The sequence below is a fragment of the Leptonychotes weddellii genome, unplaced genomic scaffold, assembly GCF_054177405.1.
Source record: "Leptonychotes weddellii isolate Sample4059 unplaced genomic scaffold, ASM5417740v2 HiC_scaffold_5009, whole genome shotgun sequence".
NCBI classification, from domain to species: Eukaryota; Metazoa; Chordata; class Mammalia; order Carnivora; family Phocidae; genus Leptonychotes; species Leptonychotes weddellii.
Genome location: NW_028017487.1, coordinates 665 through 11,288, shown reverse-complemented (window position 1 = coordinate 11,288; position 10,624 = coordinate 665). Strand labels below are relative to the sequence as shown.

The window sequence follows — 10,624 nt, the reverse complement described above, 5'->3', positions numbered from 1 at the left end:
GCAAACAATGAATCATGGAACACTACATCAAAAACTAATGATGTAATGTAAGGTGATTAACATAACATAAAAAAAAGAGTATTTTGTTGACATTGCTTCTTATTAGTCATAGCAGGAAGCAGATAATATCCATCTCTTTTTGATCTGATTTACCAGTGGGTTCAGATGCTGCTGGCCTGATCTATCCATTAAGAATTGACTCCTTGGTTTTTCATCCACTGTTGTAGAAGCCATTGATAATGATTGACCATGATGATCTCTTTTTGAAATCTACATGAGAGAATTATTCCATCCTCTTCTTTCTTTCTCAAGGGCCCCTCATGACAAACTTTTATATTCTTCAGTGACTGCCAACGTGGCTCACACCACCACTCTTGATAGTGATTTCTAACCTTTTGAGGGTCACAGATCCCTTTGAGAATCTAGAACTTTATAAGAAAAAGAAAAAAAACATACATGCATCAGCACTTGGAATTCCAGTTAGTGTCAGAATATCCTGGATCTCAGGTTAACCCTGCACTCTACAGGCTTGTGGTGCAGCTTTGACTTTGTACAGAACCTTGGTACCCTGACCTTCCCCTCTCTAACTTGAAGAATTTACCTCTCACATTGATGATTCTGTCTTTTGTTTCCTGACCTCATGGTTTTTCTATTTCTTCAAGACCATTGGTCTTTAACTCCACTCAATTCTAACTACTTTTTTGTAGTTATCCCAACTGAGACATCATTTATTGTCACTTGAAAATTTTCCTTTGTCAAGAATCCAAACTCAGGGATGCCTGGGTGGCTCAGTCGTTGGGCATCTGCCTTCGGCTCAGGTCATGATCCCAGGGTCCTGGGATCGAGTCCCACATCAGGCTTCCTGCTCAGTGGGGAGCCTGTTTCTCCCTCTGCCTCTCCCCCTGCTGGTGCTCTCTGACAAATAAATAAATAAAATCTTTTTTTTTTTTTTAAGATTTTATTCATTTCTTTGACAGAGAGAGACACAGCGAGAGAGGGAACACAAGCAGGGGGAGTGGGAGAGGGAGAGAGAGAAGCAGGCCCCCCGCTGAGCAGGGAGCCCGATGCGGGGCTCAATCCCAGGACACTGGGATCATGAACTGAGCCGAAGGCAGATGCCCAACGACCGAGCCACCCAGGCACCCCATAAATAAAATCTTTAAAAAATAAAAAAAAAAGAATCCAAACTCAGCTTCCCCCCGCCCCCAACTGCCAACTCCTTGACTTTATTTTGGCCCACCTCATTTCCTACATTCTTTTGACTTCTCAAATCACTGGTCTCAGCCGGAACCATAACAAAGTCTCAAATCTATACCGGGGCATCTCAGTGTTGCTTTCTCTGGGGATTTAGGATCTTTGACTTGTTCATGTTCTACCACGGGGCTCACTCTCTTGTCTGCCTTCTGCTTTTCTTCCAAAGGTGCTCAGAGTGGCAATGCTGACAACGTCCTTATAAATTCAGACTTAAGTTAAGCTGGTCTATCGGTGCAGTTCACCCACTTCCACTCATCTTTTCCTACTCCCCTATTTCTGTGCTACTCAGATGTTGTTCAGGGACCAGTAGCATCAGCATCACCTAGAAACTTAAAATAAATGCAAAATCTAAGGCCTATCCTGGATCTACTGCATCAGAGTGTGCATTTTTAACAATATCCCCAGTGAATCATATTCACATGAACGATCAAGAAGTACCATCCTATCTGTTCTCCACCTTGGTCGTTCTAAATTTTTCTCACAGTACTTGATTCTTGATTCCCCCGATGGATGACTCTATCAGGCAAGGTCCAATCAGGAAAACAGAAAACACTCGAGGGGCGCCTGGGTGGCTCAGTCGTTAAGTGTCTGCCTTTGGCTCAGGTCATGATCCCAGGGTCCTGGGATCGAGCCCCACATTGGTCTCCCCGCTCAGTGGGAAGCCTGGTTCTTCCTCTCCCACTCCCCTTGCTTGTGTTCCCTCTCTCGCTGTGTTTCTGTCAAATAAATAAATAAAATCTTAAAAAAAAAAAGGAAAACAGAAAACACTAAATATTTCAAACAGAAGGAATTTAATACAGAAAACTGGTTACACAGGTGATGGAAGAACCAGGAAGCCATACAGGGGTGGGTGAAATAACCCGGGGATTAACAATATGGCAGAAGCCATGGCCTCCTTATGCTGCAGGGACCAGGGGAAGAGGCAACATGACTGGAGCCCGGACACCATGCTCACCTAGCAGGAGATGGGTCCTTAGGGAAGATGCAGCTACTGGGAGAGAAAGCACAATACCTTGCTTCCTTCCATTCTTTCACCCTCTACTCTCCTCTCAGTGACCTCACATTAAACATGGGCAGAGCTCCGCTGACAAGAGAGCCTTGGAAACCCAGCCTGCCTTTCAGAGAACAGGGCACAGAACGCATCTGAGGGCAAACGGGCTAAACACAGGCCCAGTGACCTTACTTCCTCCCTGCTTCACCTACACTTCCTTCTTCATGACCTCAAAACATCTGCTTTTAGCCATTTTTCCTTCCTTCTGTCCAATCTCAGAAAAAGAGATATCCTTTGGTTTTTCTACGAGAGTTAAAACTGGTATGAAAAGTAACTAAAAGCCAACAAAACGCAAGATTCATGGGGTAAGCCCACCCAGCTCTGCAGGGCTCTAGGACATGCGGGAATGATCTTTGGGAATCAGGTGGCCAGGGTGCTTCGGAAATCCTGCTGTGAAATGTGGGGAAACTGCCTGCAGGAGCTCTCTAGAAAAACTGTCTCCTGCTACGAAAAAGGTGCCAATGCCTTTCTTGATTTCTATAATTGATCATAACAGACTCACACGTTAACTGAAGACGGTCAGGCTGTTTCTATTCCATAAATCGCTGACATTTAGACTTAATGTGCGTTCATTAAAATTAAAACCAAGGGGCGCCTGGGTGGCTCAGATGGTTAAGCACCTGCCTTCGGCTCAGGTCATGATCCCAGGGTCCTGGGATCGAGCCCCACATCGGGCTCCCTGCTCAGCAGGGAGCCTGTTTCTCCCTCTCCCTCTACTGTTCCCCCTGCCTGTGCTCTATCACTCTCTGTCAAATAAATAAATAAAATCTTAAAAAAAAATAATAATAAAATTAAAACCAAGAACAATCCATCTTCCTCCCTCGGTGCCTTCTCACTGCGGTCTCCCTCTCATAGACCAGGAAGTTGAGGCCAGTGATATCAAAGCCTGCAACTCGTGTAACTTCTTTACAGGGAAGAGTGCTGGAGCACCCGGGAATGATCTCACCAGTGCGCTGAGTCCTGCCAGCCTTCTTCTGAATTGGCTTTCTGACTTGGGAGGACTCCGCTGAGTGAAAACTGCACACCTTTTCAGAAACAGCCTGGGGAGGGGTGCCTGGGCGTCTCAGTAGTTAAGCGTCTGCCTTCGGCTCAGGTCACGATCCGAGGGTCCTGGAATCGAGTCCCGCATCGGGCTCCCTGCTCAGCGGGGAGCCTGCTTCTCCTTCTGCTTGTGCTCTTTCTCTCTCTCTCAAATAAATAAATAATCTTTAAAAAACAAAACAAAACAAAAAACAGGCTGGGGAGCGCGCGCCTGCACCTGCCGCTCCACCCTTTAAAAGCAGAGGGGAGGTGACTGACCTACTCTCTGCTCACCGAGAGCTGCTTTGTGACCTGGATTGTAGGCTCCGCTGCCTGGGGACCTTGGTGGTGTCAGCCTGAGTCCCCGATGCGCCCACAGAGCACAGCCCTATGCCTGGCACGGGGCAGAAACCCGGTATTTGCTGAATAAACACAATAACTCAAAGTCAAAGACTTCGGTCACCAGGTACGGACAGTACCAGTTCCAGCTTTTCATGGAAGCCAGGGGTCTCGGTCCCGCCATTTGTAAAATGGAGATACGGTGCCAGCCCCCGTTTCCTTCACTGTATCAGTGTTAAGATCGGGTAAGATCGTATTTGTGAGTTTGTTCCAGTAAGCAAATAAATTGTTTTTATAATGATCTAAATAAAAAAGCTTCACACACCAGTGCTTGCATACACATTTATTAAGATGTAGCCAAGTGAAATGTGTCCGTTCCTCCTCTTGAGTACAGTCTTCTTTACTGATGTGTAACAACGCCCAAGGGCCGGGTGAACTACATAATCAAAATCAAATGCCAGCTTTTCACAGACTTTGCCAAAAGAGTGCAGCCCAAAACACCATTTTAAACTGCAAGAAATCTGAGGACATTTCATTCATAGTCTTGCTTTTTGCTGTTGTTGATATATACACTTTAATGTTCATCGCAGATCCATATTTAAAAAGAAAAAAGTAGTAGAGAGCAGAACTGTCAGTGTGAAGGACAATGCAGTATTAAAATACAGCTGCTTTTCATCCGTACTCGTCTAAATTAGAAACATGCTGCCATTCACAGGGGCTCTAATCACACGTGCGCATAAGCAGTACTGAGGCCTAACGGGTGGTGTGGGTTCCTACCCGGCATCTTCACTTTATTCTGGGTCCTTATCCTCATCTGAAAAATGGGGGACCGACTTCTTGGCGACCACATTGTCCAGTCTCTGTCCTTGTAGATACGGATTGACACTCTGAAAAAAATATGGTTTGGTATTATACCTGAACATCAGATACAGACATCTCGCAAAAGACGTGAGTGAGAATTGCTTCTGGCCCTATTGGGTTTAAAAACAAGGGGTGCCTGGGTGGCTCAGTCGTTAAGCGTCGGCCTTCGGCTCAGGTCATGATCCCAGGGTCCTGGGATCGAGCCCCGCATCGGGCTCCCTGCTCGGCGGGAAGCCTGCTTCTCCCTCTCCCACTCCCCCTGCTTGTGTTCCCTCTCTCACTGTGTCTCTCTCTGTCAAATAAATAAAATCTTTAAAAAAAATAAAAACAAGGTAACAGTGGTACGTACCACCTACCAAATGATTACTCCAGTGCATCTTCAATACCTGGGCGTCTGACTGACAGATGTGTCTAATTGTGTCTTTCACGCAACCAAAGAGTTCTTTATCAGATGCACTATGTCTCCCGCCTGCTTTTTGGTACAAAGATTTAGAGTGAGCCAGCTAGTAAGTTCTCACTACTAACTTAGGTACCAAGCCCCATACGAAATAACATTATTATTCTATGGCTTGATTTATTGGGAGAGAGCATAGGAAATGCATCACATTATAGGAATGTTCTAAAGAAGACGACAGAGCAGGACCAAGCAGGAATCAGCACCTGCAGACTGGTCATAGGACATCCTGTTGCTGTACTGGTTCCATGCCAGGGTTCTACCTCAAGAGGATCCATCAGCGGCCCTAGAATTCTTCCCTCACTCAAGTTCAAAAGCTAAAGAAAAGAACTAAGCTACACACAAGGTGCCTTTTTTTTTTTTAAACATTTTATTCATTTATTTGACAGAGAGATAGAGAGAGAGCACAAGTAGGCAGAGCGGCAGGCAGAGGGAGAGGGAGAAGCAGACTCCCCGCGGAGCAGGAAGCCCGACGTGGGGCTCGATCCCAGGACCCTGGGACCACGACCCGAGCCGAAGGCAGACGCCTAACCGACTGAGCCACCCAGGCGCCCCGGTGCCTTTATTTTTGACTCAAGACTTCGTAGTCTGAAATCTTTTATCTGTTGCTCCTCTGAATGAGTCAAGGCTTTTCCAGTCCTTCTCTAATACATATCTATTTTTTGAGGTTTGGATTTGAACTAGTAATTGGAGCTTTACAACACAGTATTTGCAAGCAGAAAAAATTTCAAAAGTTTTGGATGCTATTTGTTTATTGAAGTCACCTTCCGGTAACTGAACAAAAATAAAAGGAAGAAGCTATAGTTACAAATGATCAGCAATCCCAAGTCCCCGTGAATGAAGGGTGGCAGTTCACAGGTGGGTCTCTCTCGCCAAGGGGACACTGTCTGCCTTGGCTCTTTTGAAGGGTGAGCAGGTCATTCTCCAAAAGAAATGAACCCTAACTTTAGTGTTTGTAAATGTCCTTCCACATTCTCACAGCTGAAAGCATGAATCATGAAAGGCCCTACTCATCCAGCAAAAATGCATTACAAACAAGCTGAGAATTACAAAGTGTGCGATGCCTTCATATCTGAAAAGGGACATGTCACAAAAACACAGCACTTTGCTGGGAAGGCATCCTTAAAATACTTAGAATAACGAAAATACTTTTTATATCAGAGATTGTCCACTAGAATGGCCTGGCTTACTCCAGAGAGTCATGTTAGAATCTCTGGGTAAGTGAAGCAAGTGTAGACTGAAAAAGTGTACTCAATACCATAAATACCTTCATTGTTTTTTAGTAATAATATTTATTCTGAAAATTCTAAGACATTAAAAAGGGTATGAGATTTTCATACTTACCAAGTATGGGAATAAAAGGTTGATAAACCCTTTAAATAAGATAAATAGTAGATTTCAAATATTGACAAGATACATCTTAACAGTTATAGTTTGCAAAGGTGATCATTTAAAGGGAAATTGACCTTTTACTCATGAAGCAACTCAGAATTCAATTGGATTTGATCGAATACAGAAAGTTACATCCTCCAGGGAGGATCCGTCTTGGTAAAGGGACTTTCACAGGAGCAAGTCCTTCTGCCCAGACCCAGAAAATGACAAATATTGGAGGGCAGGGGAAGTAAATTAATGAGGAAGCAGAGGGAACAATCACTTGAATTTTTTTTGATAAATGTTCATTAGTATTGAATCCTATACATAAGAGGAATAATAGTATGATACTTGGTTTTAATTATCCTCTGAAAAACTCAAGGCACTTATATATTTCTCTTCTCTCCTGCGTGAGAGAGACTGGCTAGGTTACAGAGAGAACATTTTTTCCATTTCATAACTGGAAGAAACATTGGGATCAGATTCCTGCTTTTGATGTCCTTTGGAAATCCACAGCAGGTACTGAGCTTCGCTGGAGACAGCCTTGGTGATTGGGGCACTTGAGGAGGTGAGTAAAGTCTTCAATTAAGTGGAAACTTCACCTGAGGCTTTCAATTAAGTGGAAGCCTCACCTGAAGCAAGTTCTGTTTCCTCAGCAGTCCTGAGAAGGCCAGGATTTATGGCATGACCATGAGTTTTTGTAGCTGTCTGAGAAGAGGAAGAACTTGATACCACTGGGTCAAAATGACCCTTATTTTCATAAATTCTAAGCCTTTCCTATGTGGAGGAAGTTGAGGCCAAAGTACAATCCTTTATAACATGTGTCCTAGCCAGAATTCTGAGTTTTGGTAATCACGGGTCTCATGGAAAAATGACCTGAATCCTGACCCACGGTCATTAACCAAGTCGGGGCAGAAGGAATGGTGAGCCAGGAAATAGAGACAATTAAAGCTTCATGCTAAGTTATTCATCTGGGGTCGGTCATTGGTCTTATTTGGAAATGTTCTTGTTGTGCCACGGGGAGATATTCAAGCCGTCTTACTGGTAAATTATGTGTATTGTGAGCTCCTGAAAGAGAATTTCTCGATGTTTTCTCAAGACCACATTACACCCTTCAGACCCTTTCTGCCACCATTTGCCATCGGAAACTGTAATCGCCCCCCTAAAAAAGCCCTAATGACCTGGTGAACTCTCCAGAAGAAGATCTGTTTCCAGACACCTTTGCTTCTCAATAGAAAACTGGCCACGCATCATTTGTATCTTGTTAGGCAGCACAGGGGCTTGGAACTTTCTGTCGCGGGGGCCCGTCAATTAACGCTGCATCCAGAAAATCGACACCTTCTCGAGCACCCTGACCGGATTCGGCAGAACCATGCAGGCCGGCCGCAAGTACCACTGTCCAGATTCCCAGATGTTGCCAGGATCCAGGCACTTGCCGTTCTAAATAAACAGTCAGTGGCCTTGGGTATACGGTTTGGTTTGTATATCTAACTAATTTGGTTACTCTCTGGCAGCACTATGCTGCGGAAGAACAGGACTTGAACTTTCTCCTTCACCTGATCAGAAAAAGAAGGCAGGGGGCCAGGCACTTCTGTCCACGAGGGCACCCATGGATTATCAGAACAGACACTGATCACTGATTCAGCCTCGGGGCCATAAAATGCACTGGAAACTCAGAGCAAACTTGACATTCAGCTTTACAAGAGGCAACACCACAGCGGCTCCATGCACGACCCCCAGACCAACGTGCCACCCCGGGCCGCCCTGAGATGGTAAATACCTAAGCCTGCCAGCAAATTCACCCGCCAGCAGACAAATACAACAGATCTAGTGGATTGTACATCAGGTTGGCTAAGCGAAGAAAAAGGTATGTAGGAGGAATGAGGTTTGGTCATCTCATCTTTTACCCCTACATTCCTTCAAAATTACTGCCTGGAGCTTGCAGTTCAGCAAGCACTTCCTTGTTCCTGTCTTGTGTTTTTATATAATTGGTGCAAATGTGTGAGCAGTTGCCCCCAGTGGCCTAGAGCCCCTCTGAGGAAAGACACCCTCATGTGGTCCCTGAATTCCCACATCCAGAGCAGGGATGCAATCCACATTTCGCGAATGCGGTGGAGGTGGCTGGATCACCACCAAGAGGGGCTCCGCTAAGAACCATGCGCTAAATCGTGGGCAAACCATCGCAGGAACCGACGGCATGGCCCTTGTTCCCCGGGACCCCAGTCGTGCCCTCCCAGGATGGCACGTGAGAGGCTTCGGCTATTTTCCGACAACGGAGGGTGAGTTACACTCAGAAAGCTCCAGGCGTCCCACCAACAGCCCAGTCCACCACACGTTACCCTCCGCCTTCGTGTCTGTCCTCCCTTCATCTTCTCATAAAGGAGTTTCTTGTTCTAGAATGGGGAGAAAAAGAAAACACAAATGCACAAGTATGGATCAAATTTGGTGAGCGTCTATTTTAGAAGCAATACTTGGTGTGTCCCCCTGGATATTTGCATACGCATATTTTGGAAACAAAGCTGGATGAAAGGAATGTCGTGTCAGAAAGATAGACCACAAGAGAAAAGCTGGTGGTTGTGTAGCTTTTAATAAAGTTCTCTGCAATGCCCCGAGGCACCCCAGTGTCACCAACAATCATATAAACAGGAAAATACGACATTCTAAAACACACGGGGCACTGGAAACTCGGCTCCTCACTTTGAACAGCCTTTGTTTAAAACAAAGTTTTATCTCGTTTTACTTTTGTACCCAACTCCCTTTTTATGAGCTTTACACATAAACTGTTCTCTAGAGGAGTGTCTGACTATTAATAACAATCCTCTATGTCAATAAACGAGACCTTCTGACTTCTGCGACCTTTCCTCCTGTGGTTTCGGTCAGTGTGTGCCCCCAGTCAAGACAATCGGAAAACCATTTGGTCTATAACATTTTTAATAGAGTGAACCTTTTAAAAACTGCCAAAAAACATCTTGGCAGAAGGAAAGCTATGTTGGGGGAAAAAAAAAAACCGGGCTCTGTTACCACAGTTTGTATAAGTGTTTCCACATATTGCTGTATTTCAAACACATAGTGGACTTAAATGAGCTCTAGAATATCGGACACATGCTCCGCAGATTTCTCTTCTACTGAGATTATAGACGACAGAACACTTAATCTGAAGGCAGAACGGGAGAAGGGGCATTGGGGGGACATATTTGTGTTGGCTTTTTATTCTTTTTTCATCAGAAGGGAAATAATGTATAAAAGAGATGATTCATCTTACTCTAAATAAAATATACTGACACTGTTTTTTGTTTTTTTTAAAAAAGATGACAGTTCTGTTAAGGAACAAGTTTATACAACGCTTTTATCCTCTGAACTGTTTGGATATAGAGACTTTTTTTTTTTTTTAATGGTAGATTTGGAAACGAAAATGACAAATGCCAAGAAGGAGCTTCATAATTTTCATGTTCATTAAAATCGACCCCACCCGCTATTTACCATGCGTTATCTCTTGCCTGAACCTCAACTATGCAGGGAGACCGGCGCCGGGGAGTGAAGGGGCCTCCGCGGCCGCAAAGGCCGGTGCTGGCCGCAGCCTCGGCCCTCCGCTCACTTGGGGAACTGGTCAATCTAATATTGGAAGGGAGGAAAGGCAGACGTGCAGACCACACCCTCGAAGAATGAGCACATCGCCGTGAGGCTCATTCTTGTCGTCTGTAGTTGCCTCTCCGTGGATGTAACAACTCTTGCTGCGCAGAGAACGTCTGGGAGCTTGTGCCGACGCTGGGGCAGGGGGTTGGGAGATGGGGGGCCAGGACAGAGGCTCTTCATGTGCATCGTCAGGGTCCGCCGCCTGAATGGGTGGGAGGGCACGGGGCCTGGAGCCTGAAGGATGGGTGGGGCAGCCCCTCCGCCGCGGCAGAGCTCCACTGCGCCACCAGCAGGGTGAAGGCGGCATCGTTGTCCTTCATCTCCTTTAGAAGGTTGTGGGGCAGATGATACCAATGAACAGCCTTCATTCAAAAAGAAGTGCAAAAAGTCTAGCAAGTCTTCCTCTCAGAGATGGTCCCTGGGTTTGCCTAAGACCCAGGTTTAGGATTAGCCAGATGATGCTTTCCCACACCTGCATGAAAGGGGCTGGGGCACTCCTGACTAGCTCTGCTATTGAATGGATTTAAAGGCAAGGATTGTTAGGTACAGGGTAAGAGAAGTATACGAAAGGAACCAGAAGAAAGCAGCTCCCCCTCCCCTGACACCCATTCCTTGTAGATGGGGTGGGATGGGGGAGTGGT

General features: G+C 45.5%; 1 long non-coding RNA gene across 1 annotated transcript; it reads right to left on the bottom strand.

The window, feature by feature from the left end:
• Positions 1-3,992: 3,992 nt before the first annotated feature.
• LOC145719519 (uncharacterized) lies at positions 3,993-8,745 on the bottom strand. The gene is made up of 2 exons (XR_014142429.1): positions 8,690-8,745; positions 3,993-4,551 (listed from the first exon to the last, which is right to left on the bottom strand). It is a non-coding gene; the product is annotated as an uncharacterized LOC145719519 (long non-coding RNA).
• Between the last annotated feature and the right edge of the window lie 1,879 nt (positions 8,746-10,624).